General features: G+C 34.2%; 1 protein-coding gene across 1 annotated transcript in view; it reads left to right on the top strand.

Moving 5' to 3' along the window:
* The first annotated feature begins 10,501 nt into the window (after positions 1–10,501).
* KCTD20 (potassium channel tetramerization domain containing 20) overlaps positions 10,502–10,800 on the top strand; it is a 74,590-nt gene continuing 74,291 nt past the window's right edge. Inside the window, exon 1 of the mRNA XM_074311111.1 lies at positions 10,502–10,651. The gene's annotated coding sequence lies outside the window, so the exon portion shown is untranslated. The remainder of the gene's footprint in view (positions 10,652–10,800) is intronic.

The raw sequence follows: 10,800 nt of genomic DNA, 5'->3' as shown, positions 1-10,800 counted from the left end.
GAATATTTTGATCCAAAGAGAAAATACAAAAGGGAACATATGATCACTTCTTTTCTAATTTTTTTTATTAATTTTTATAATTATAACATATGATCACTTCAAGGAACTGAGTAGGGAGGCAGGGAAGAAAAAGCATCCTGTAGACAATGATTTCAGTAGTAGAAATAAGGGGGGAAAATAAGATGCTGTGTGAGCTAAAGCTATCAAACTGTGTGTACCCTTTGATCCAGCAGTGTTACTACTGGGATTATATCCCAAAGAGATTTTAAAGAAGGGAAAGGGACTTGTATGTACAAGAATGTTTGTGGCAGCCCTCTTTGTAGTGCCCAGAAACTGGAAACTGAGGGATGCCCATCAATTGGAGAATGGCTGAATAAATTGTGGTATATGAATATTAAGGAATATTATTGCTCTGTAAGAAATGACCAGCAGGATGAATACAGAGAAGCTTGGAGAGACTTACATGAACTGATGCTGAGTGAAATGAGCAGGACCAGGAGATCATTATACACTTCAACAACAATACTATCGGATGATCAGTGGCCATCTTCAACAATGAGATGAACCAAATCAGTTCCAATAGAGCAGTAATGAACTGAACCAGCTACACCCAGTGAAAGGACTCTGGGAGATGACTATGAACCGCTACATAGAATCCCCAATCCCTCTATTTTTGTCCGCCTACATTTTTTATTTCCTTCACAGGCTAATTGTACACTATTTCAAAGTCCAATTCTTCTTGTACAGCAAAATAACTGTATGGACATATATACATATATTTTATTTAATTTATGCTTTAACATATGTAACATGTATTGGTCAACCTGCCATCTGGGGGAGGGAGTGGGGGGGGAAGGAGGGGAAAAGTTGGAACAAAAAGTTTTGCAATTGTCAGTGCTGAAAAATTACCCATGCATATATCTTGTAAATAAAAAGCTATAATAAAAAAAATTTAAAATTTTTTAAAAAAGATGCTGTGTGAGTACTTTCTAAATTAGTTACCTTGGGGTAAAGCCTTATGAGTTATAGTAAAGCTCTATGTAAATGTGAGTCATCCCTTCAGCTAGTCTAGAGAACAAGGCCCACAGCTGGTCTAGGGAATATCATAGAGAGAAAAGAGATACAATTATGTCATTTACTAGAAAAGGACCATCCAGTTTCATAATCAGTCACCAATATCTTCAATTGGCCAGGCCACTAAGCATAAGTGACACTCAAAGTCCTTGTACTTTTTTAAAGAATCTTAGAATCTGATGGTCAGAATTAAGATTTTAGCTACTTAATATTACACAGCTAGTTAAGTCATTGATTCCACTACTTTTAATGATCCTAGCCCCAAATTAATTTAGGTGTATGTAAGATCCCTATCACAGGCTGCCTTGTCTTTTGATTATCTGTGGACCTGTTATAACCCATATTGACTTCTAAGCAGGAGAGGGGGGATTTTGGATATAGTAGACTCCATAATAAATATTTGCCTGGTGAATGAAAATAAATGAGTGGCTAAATATTATATCAGGAGGTAGTTATTTCTAACCATGTTTGGGAAGAAAGGGAGGGAAATCAAATAAAGAATTTTGATGCTACTTTTACCAGAAAAAAAAGAGGACTTTTGCAGAAAATGACTATAGTCTTATTGCCCAATGTATCCAACTATAGAATGGAACTGATGACTCTTTACTGCCATCTTTTGTGCATATCATTAGAAAACATTCTCATTTTTTAAAAAAGAGGCTCTTTCTCCTCCAAGTTCAAATTTGATCAGTTTCCTTTGATCTGCCTCTGTATTTCCTTTTCATTATTTTAATATGCTTAAAAACTATATTTATCACTGAGGCCTTAGCACAGTGATATAGTAACAGAAAATTAGACCTATTTTAATGGATGATAAGATGTGATGATGGGCTTATTAGGAGTTAGCAGATACAGAGTTTTATCAATGAAGGCACTCTCTTTAAATTTTATCTCTAGCTCTCTACAAATTCCTAGAGTTACTGCAATCAATCCATTCATCATCCTTTGACAAATATGGAAATGAGTCTTTCTCAATTTAGCTAGACTGGTCCTAGAATGACAGATATGGAGTCCATCACTGGGCTATAAAGGTAAGATACTACCCTGAAGCATCATTGTACTATGGGGTTTAGATATTCTCAAAGGATTAGCCAAAAGAGTAAGTTCTAACTGATCCTGCAAAGTTGAAAAGGCTTCAAACCGTGAGCCCAGAAATGTTCAAAATTCAAAATTCTGTAATTCTCAGAATCTAAAGAATTCTAGAATTCATTCAATCTACCTTTCTGCCTCAAAACAAGACTCGGTTTAAACTATTACATTAAGAAAAGTGTCTCTCTTAGGTTTAAATATCTCCAGCACAATAATCCCATTCATACGCCACAATTTTATTGACTATTTTAAGACTTTCCACCATCCTTACATTGATATGTGTTCTTAACCACTACTAGTGAAGTAGAAAGACAGCAGAGTTTGTGGAGAAAGACAATAAGTTATGTTTGGACATGTTGAGTTTAAGGTACTTTTGGACCATTCAGTTTGAAATGTTTAATAGATAGTTGGTGTTGTGGGACTACAGCACAAGAAAGAGACAAGACCAAAAATAGAAATTTTGGATTTGAGATTAATCTGCATAAAGATGTAATTTATCCTATGACATTTGTTAGGGTCACCAACAAAGAGACTAGAACCAGTATAAAACCAGAGAATAAAATTACAGTTAGTGGAAATGACAATAAATGAGAAATTTATTTAAAGGAGAAAAAGATCAAGCTGAATGGGTAGTCAATAATGCCAAATGTTAAATCGAGGGCAAGGAGGAAAAAATTGTAACTGCCAGGAGAGCACATTACAGATTTGGTGGTTAAAAGATCATTGATATTAGAGAAAACAATTTTTGTTAAGTAGTAAGGTTAGCAGTCAGTTTGTCCCTCTATCCAGAAAGTCATATCCTACAACAAAGAATAACAAAGAAAGAAAAAGCAGGGAAAAAATAAAACAATGTATCAACCAAGTCTTAATGTATTCCATACAGTTCCCCCTACTTCTACAAAGGTAAGAGGAAGGCACAATTTTCCTATCTTCTGGGGTGCCACACTTTATCATCAGGAGAGTGAGGTGGCACAGCAGATTGGGTCTGGAGTCAGGAAGACCTGAGTTAAAACCTGGCTTTGGACACTTACTAACCCTGTGACCCTAAGCAAGTCACTTCACCCTGCTTGCTTCAGTTTCCTCATCTGAAAATAAGCTGGAGAAGGATATGGCAAATCACTCCATTATCTTTGCCTACCCCCACAAAAACCCAAATGGGGTCACTAAAAATCATACGTGACTGAGAGGACTGAACAATAACAACTTCATCAATTTACCATCAGTATTCAATATCTTTTGTTGACTTCTTCCCATTTGCACTGTAGTAATTGTGCATTTTGTTTTCCTGGTTCTTATTACTTGTTTTTGCAAAATTTAAATTGTTATCATCATCTAAAATAAGTTTGTGCTTCCTTCTGGGAAGATGTTTCCAGCCTGAGAAAGAATCTGCTCTGATGCAGTAATATGACCTAAGGGTAACTGATTAGGAAGGAGAGATGATGGGGACAAAACCTCCAGGACTTTTTGGTCCGTGCCCTAGCACCTTCAGTGTAGGAGTGCTGTGCCAACCTGGAAATGCATGATGTTCCCTGCCTGGGCTAGCAGCTCCAGGCTCTTACTGGTAATATTGGTAATATCTGTATTAAACTTAAGAGAGACAGACAGACAGAGACAGAGTGGATGATGTGGTAGGGCCTCAGTGAATGGGAGGAGATAGTGAAGAGGCTTTTCATTACTGTATAAACAAACAATTAATTAATTAATTAAAAATTAATATACAATCTTTTAAACATCATCATCATCATTAACCTATAATAAGCAGTTTTCCAAATTAATGATTATTTCATTCTCTGAATCTTTTACTGCACTCCTGCTGAGATCAAGCAATGTTCACATATGCATATATTGGTAAATGTTTTAACATTAGGGAAAAGGCATTCATAAACTTTAAAATTTAATCTGTATTATTAACATTTTTGTAAACAATTTTTGTAGACAATCAACAAAACAATAAATCAATCCTTAATTTTGTAATGATGTTTAAAAATTGACATTCAAAATTTAACAATGGGTTCTTAAAAGCTGGTTAGAACTGGACCTAGCTCAACCCTGAAGTAGATATATTGAAAATATATATGGAATAAAAGTAATTTGAAAAGGAGAAGGAATTAGCAGCTATTGAGATCAGAAAAAATCGCCTAAAGAGGGTGTCTTGAAAAGTCTTGAAAAAAGCCAGAGTAAGTAAGAGTTAGAGATTTTTGATGGGGCAGGTATGTGGAAAGACCTGTGCCAAGGCAGTGAGATAAGAGATAAGTGTCATGTTCCAAAAAAAGCAAATAGTTCCTGAGGTACCCAGGATTGATTACATAAGAGGAAATAACAGTAAATGTTGGAGGGAATGTGAGAAAACTGGGACATTAATGCATTGTTGGTGGAGTTGTGAAATGATCCAACTATTTTGAAGAACAATTTGGAACTATATCCAAAGGGCCATAAAACTATATATATATATATATATATATATATATATATATATATATATATATATATATATATATATACTCTTTGATCCAGCAGTGCCACACTGGTCTATATCCCAAAGAAATCATAAAAGAGGGAAAAAGGGCCCACACGTACAAAAATGTTTGTAACAGCTCTTTTTGTGATGGTAAAGAATTGGAAAATGAGTAGATGCCCATCAAATTGAGCCGAATAAGTTATAGTATATGAAAGTAATGAAATATTATTGTTCTATAAAAATTATGGATAAGCTAATTTTAGAAAAGGCCTGGAAAGATTTACTTGAACAAGGCAATCCCAATAAAGTGTGGTTGGAAAATGCCATCTATATCCAAAGAGAGAACTATGGAAATTGAATGTAAATCAATACATGCTACGTTCTCTCTCTCTTTTTTTTTCTTCTGTTTTTTTTTTTCCTTTCATGGTTTTTATCTTTAGATCTTATTTTTTTCTCCCAACATGATTCATAAAGTAATGTGTAAAAAAAATGAATGTACATGTATAAACAGAAAAAAAAAATGTTTTTAATTAATTAATTAAACAAAACAAAACAAAACAAAACAAAGAGTTCACTGTAGCCAGATCAGAGAATGTGCAGAGGAGGGTAAGATATAAGAAGACTTAAATGTAGGAAGAATATTAGTTATAAACAGCCTTAAATGCCAAACAGAGGAATTTATGTTTGCTTCCGGAATTAATCAGGAGCATCTGGGATTGGGGGGGATGGTCAGATCTTTATAAAATTTCTTTGATAGTAAAGCAGAGTCCTTGTCTTTTCTTAGTACTGTGTCTGATTTGGGGCTAGATATATCTCAGGCATGTATATAGAGGACTGAAATTCTAATTGGGGGTTGTAGGATAAATTTAAGGGTAGTACTATATATATGCAGATATGCAGACCCACATGTAAAATATGTATGTTCACATAGTTTATCCAAATATATACACTCAGTCCACAGATGGCATGAATTAATATTTCTGGAATTTGACCCAGCCCTCTCCAAGGGATATTGTGATTTCCACCTTGAGGGGAACAAGCAAAAAGCTTTATCTAGTGCTTGTTTCTTCCCTCACTCATTCTTTTTTTTTAATTTCTAGAATTATACCTATCTATCTCTTCAAATATTCCTAGTCTAGGGGTATAATATTTAGGGGTTCCAAATGAAAACAGTTTTCTATCTTTTGGCTCTAGGAATTTTTCTCTAATTGTCCTCCATAAATATAAAGCTCTCCCTTTTCCACTCTTCCACTCTGACTACTGATCTCCCTGGTTTTCTTCCTCTCAATTAAAATCTCACCTTCTGAAGCCTACCGTAATCCTTCTTATTTCCAGTAATGTCCCTGTGTTAATTATTTCCTGTTTATCCTGTTTATTTATAGCTTGCTTTGGGTATATTTTTTGCATGTCATCTCTGAGTCCTTGAGGGCAGGGACTGTCTTTTGCTTGATGACAGAAGGTGTTTAATAAATGTTTATTGAATTAATGAAAAAAAGTTGCTTAAAGCTTTGGAAACACCAAGAGCTTTTCCTTTCAAGAAGCCTGAACTCAGAGTAGTTCTGGACTATATAAAGTTTCTGGTAGATAAAGGTTCCTTTGAAAAGATAAGAAGTGCTTTGATTATTTATTCTACTGATAAGAAGTACTTTGATTATTTATTCTGTTATTTATAGAACTTAGAGTCTAATTCTATGTGTTTTCTACTGGGGGAAATAAAATCTATCCTTTACACAATATTTTTTGGCTTGAGTTCTAACATGAAATTGTGTATTTAGTGAACAATATATTCAATGTAACACTTGGAAGATCATTTTGTTGCTTAAAGACTAAGCATCTTGCCAAAACCTTATTTGGGCCAAGCCAGAGAAATTCCAGGTAAAGCCTAACCTGGTTTTTAAAAAGTGACATTTGTAGGGGATTTATTTCTCCATGACAAAGAGCATTACTTTATAGCATGCTATGCCTTTAGAAAATTTTAAGCATCTTTATGTATAGGCATTACGAGAAGGAAAAACAGGTCTGCTACTGAGGGGCATAAGGGTGTCAGGAGAGATTAAGACAAAGCTGGTGGGGAGTGATAATTTAGGGTGTCTAGGATTTCAGCCTCCAGTAGAAGGATTTGAAAGTAGAACCTGAGGGATTCAATCATACATTATAGACATTCTTGTCCTAATGGACCTGGAACATAAAAAGAAATTATAGTTAAATGGAAAAATGGCTTGTAGATTCTCTTTGGAGAAATAAAGAAGATTGTTGTTGTTATCATTGCATATCCCAAAGCAACAGGAAACATCACTTTATGGGTTACTTGGATTTTTTTACCTTTTATTAAAAAGATCACTATGAAGACAATTATAGTTTACTTACTTCTATTACAGTAGATGAGAAAAACAAAGAAGTTCTATAAAGTACTCAATAAAATCCCTTGAACTAAATCAATATTATATAAATATATATATACATATATTCATATATTTAATAGTAGTGACATCAATGCAAAGATGGACAATATGGAGGATAAACAATTTTACCAAAAACTTAATATAAGATCCCACGGAGTTAGGTCATTCTAATAGTATGAAACTGGAAGGAAGATAACAAAGATATGAAAAATGGAAAAGATCTATGAATATTTCTATTATCAATTGTCTTCTCCACCAATGAAAGTACTTGGACTCTAATATCAAGAACAGGCGTTTGAGAGATCAAAAACTGCTAGCCCATATGACTAATTTCTAATCTTATAAAGTCTTTAAAAAATTATACAAGCATATGTATGTGTATATACATATGTAAGCACATGCTATCCTCAATTATGTATATGACATCTTCAATTGAAATACAAGCAGGCAATAAGCTACTAAAAAGGATATTCTGATGCAGATAACATCTTCACAATTACATAATTGAAAGGCATAAAGAATATAAAATCCTATCATGTATATTGTTTCTTACCCATTTAAAAAAGCATTGATTAATACAACATGCAAACAGATGATTAGTAAAATAGAGAGCAGAAAGTGCACACTAGTACAAAGTACTGGTGGGAAATTTTAATAAATCCATTTTAGTTCTAGACAAATTCAAATAAAAATAAATAAATAAATACATTAAGAATAGAATAGAAATGTTTAGAAATTAGAAATGATAAAAATCTAGCAATCATTGAATAGGAATAGAAAGGTATTTACATACTGTTTGTGTTACCTTTGATAAAATTGACTTTGTGCTAAGACAAAGGCCTCACCAAAAATGTAAAAAAACAGAAACATCAAGCACATCATTTACTGATCACAATGCAATAAAAAAAATATATACTGAAGAAAGGATCCTTGAAGAGTAAATTACAATGATTTGAGAATAAATATATAATTCTAAAGAACTAAAGGGTCAAAGCACAAATTATGGAAACAATAGAAAATTTTAAAATTTTATATTTCTAAATGTTTTTCATCTATGAAAAAGTCAAAAAACAAATCAATGAATTGGATATGTAATTTCAAAAACTTGGAACAGCAAATCTAAAATCCACAACTAAGTAAACTAAACTAAGTAAAGCCTACCTTAGTAGGCTTTTGGAAAATTAATGAAGAGCTGAACAAAACTAAAGGCAAAAATACTTTTGAACTGATCATTGAAATTGAGCTTTTTTTTTTTTTTAATTCAATTGATAAATAGCTAAAATGCTTTTAAAATGTAAATTATATAAAATGAAAAAGACAAACTAGTAATTGAAGTAGAAATAAAGGAAGTTATCAAACTATTTTGTCCAATTATATGTTTTGGTTAATAATTTCAATTATTTTAATTTTTAAAAACTACCATTATTTTCATTAAAATGAAACTTGGTTCAGAGAATTCCTGAATAAGAAAATTTATCCTCTACAAGTATAGATTGGAACCCTTTTTAAAACTAAAAAGAGTTTCTAAAAACTGAAAAAAATAGTCTTCAAATATTGCCTAAGGTACTAAAAGATTAGGCGACTTTCAAAGTGTCACAAAGCCAATGAATCTTAGAAATGGAACTTAAACTCAGGTCTTCCAGACTCCAATGCTTGTTCTCTAGTTATGGTGTGATGCCATCTCTCTTTTCATTATTATTTCTAAGAATTAAACAAACCAAGCCCTGTTTTTATGGGGATGTGAACTATTTTGACTTATGCCTACTGAATGGGGGATAAGAAAAAGCAGTTTGTAAAGTGATAATGTAAGTAATGAGAGATAAACATGTTATCAATTTACACAGGAACTCTCTACTGGATAGACTCCATATTGACAAACTTTATCTTTGCAAATTTTCCACCAGTAAAACTGCTAACAAGAAAGTTCACTTATATAAAGAAAAATGTATTTTATTTTAAAATCTGATATAAGGAACACTATGATTTCTCTTTAATTCATACAAATTAAATTTTATTTTAATTTTTGGGGTATTTTCTATTGAAGTGAGGAGAGTGACCTAGAGTTCTATGAAGGTAAATTGGAAGGTCCCATCGTTAGATGTGTCAGAAGCGGGATATGAATCCACAACCCACCTTCTGTCTACAGAGGTAGCTTAGTGACCACAATGGATAGAGCTGGACCTAAGTTTAGTCAGCCTCAAAGGTTTACTAGCTGTGTGTGACCTGAGGTAAGTCACTTAAATTTTCTCCGTCTCAATTTCCTCATCTGTAAAATGGAAATACAATAATATCTACCTCCCAGGGTTACTTAGAGGATAAAATTAAAAAAAAAATGTGAAACATTATGCAAGTCCTAAAGGGATGAACAAACACAAGCTATTATTATTATTCTTCACTACCACTTGTGATAGCTATCATTTTTGTAAATCTTTGTACAGAAAGACATGTTCAATCTTAAATGATTATATAGGTGATGTCCATATTGGCTATTAAATTGATCTGCAAGCTCTTAATTTGACTTTTCGTTGATTTTTAAAATCGATAATATCGATTGCATTGCTTTTTGCAGAAAACTCCAGCGTTTCTATTGTCTGATCTTACATTGTGTATGATCTTAAATTTTGAATGGAATGGAAGGGCTTCTTTCTTTTGCATTATTTCTACTGATGACAGAGTTCTTGGGATTTAATTTATACATTTGTTTGTAGTTTAAAACATTGAACTTTTATTTTTTTGTAAAAGATGGATCTTGAAAATGGGCGGTATTCTACAGCAGCAGTATAGGTCGACTTTCAAATTTTACTTAAGTTTATTATATCAGGAGAAAGTTAAAATGAGCAGAATTACGCAGTTAATGGAAAATCGATGCATTCATTAATTCACTGTTCAAAAAGCATTTAGATTTGAATTTAATTTTAATTTAGATTTCTATTCATTGAAATAATGAAATTCAAGAAAAGACATTTATGTATCGCTTACTAAGTGCCAGGCACTTAACAAAAAAAGGGCAAAAAACCAGTCTCAGCGCTCGGATTCCAGGACTCACATTTTAATGGGGAAATAAATAACGAGGTACATGCAAAGTATATGCACAATAGATGGAGATTATCTCAGAAGGGAACCACTAGTTGTAGGAGGAGTGGGAAAGGCCTACGGAAAGTGAGTACTGAGTTAAAAGGAAGCCTAAAGGGAGGAACAAGAGCCTTCCCAGCCTGGGGGACAGAGGTACAAACCCAGGAAGATGGGAGATGGGGTGGTCTGGAAGGGAGAGGAGAGCTGAGATGAAAAAGATGTTTCATAAAACAACGCATTGAAAAGGGTCGGTTTCAGAGCTCTCCGAAGTACGAGCCATGACACGGAGCGACAGACTACATGAATGTGTATTTTTTCTATGAAATTTTAAGTTGTAAACAAAAGCCCTTCCCAGCATCCTTAGCTCGTGGGGACTTTTAATTTGACACATGTATGTGACTCAGCCGTCTGGCTGTAAGCTAGGGGCGGGGAGTGTGGCCACTGCAGCATAAACAGTGGGGCTCGGGCGCCGAACCGGGGCGCAGCCTTCTCCTCTTTTAAAGGGCGATTCCCGGTGTCCAGCATGCCCGGGCGGCCGGGAGCACTGCAGTGAGAAGTAAGTCACTGTGCGCGTTGCCCGGGAGGGCTGCGGACGGCGGAGGGGCGGAGGGGCGCTGGGGCCGGGAAGTCTAAGTTTCCTATGGCGCGCTCCCTCGCACTCGGAGTCTCTCTGTGCGGTTCCGCTGGAGAAAAAGGGGGGACGGG

Source organism: Sminthopsis crassicaudata, chromosome 4 (assembly GCF_048593235.1).
Source record: "Sminthopsis crassicaudata isolate SCR6 chromosome 4, ASM4859323v1, whole genome shotgun sequence".
NCBI classification, from domain to species: Eukaryota; Metazoa; Chordata; class Mammalia; order Dasyuromorphia; family Dasyuridae; genus Sminthopsis; species Sminthopsis crassicaudata.
The sequence above is the reverse complement of the archived record's forward strand: the minus strand, read 5'-3'. Positions and strand labels throughout refer to the sequence as shown.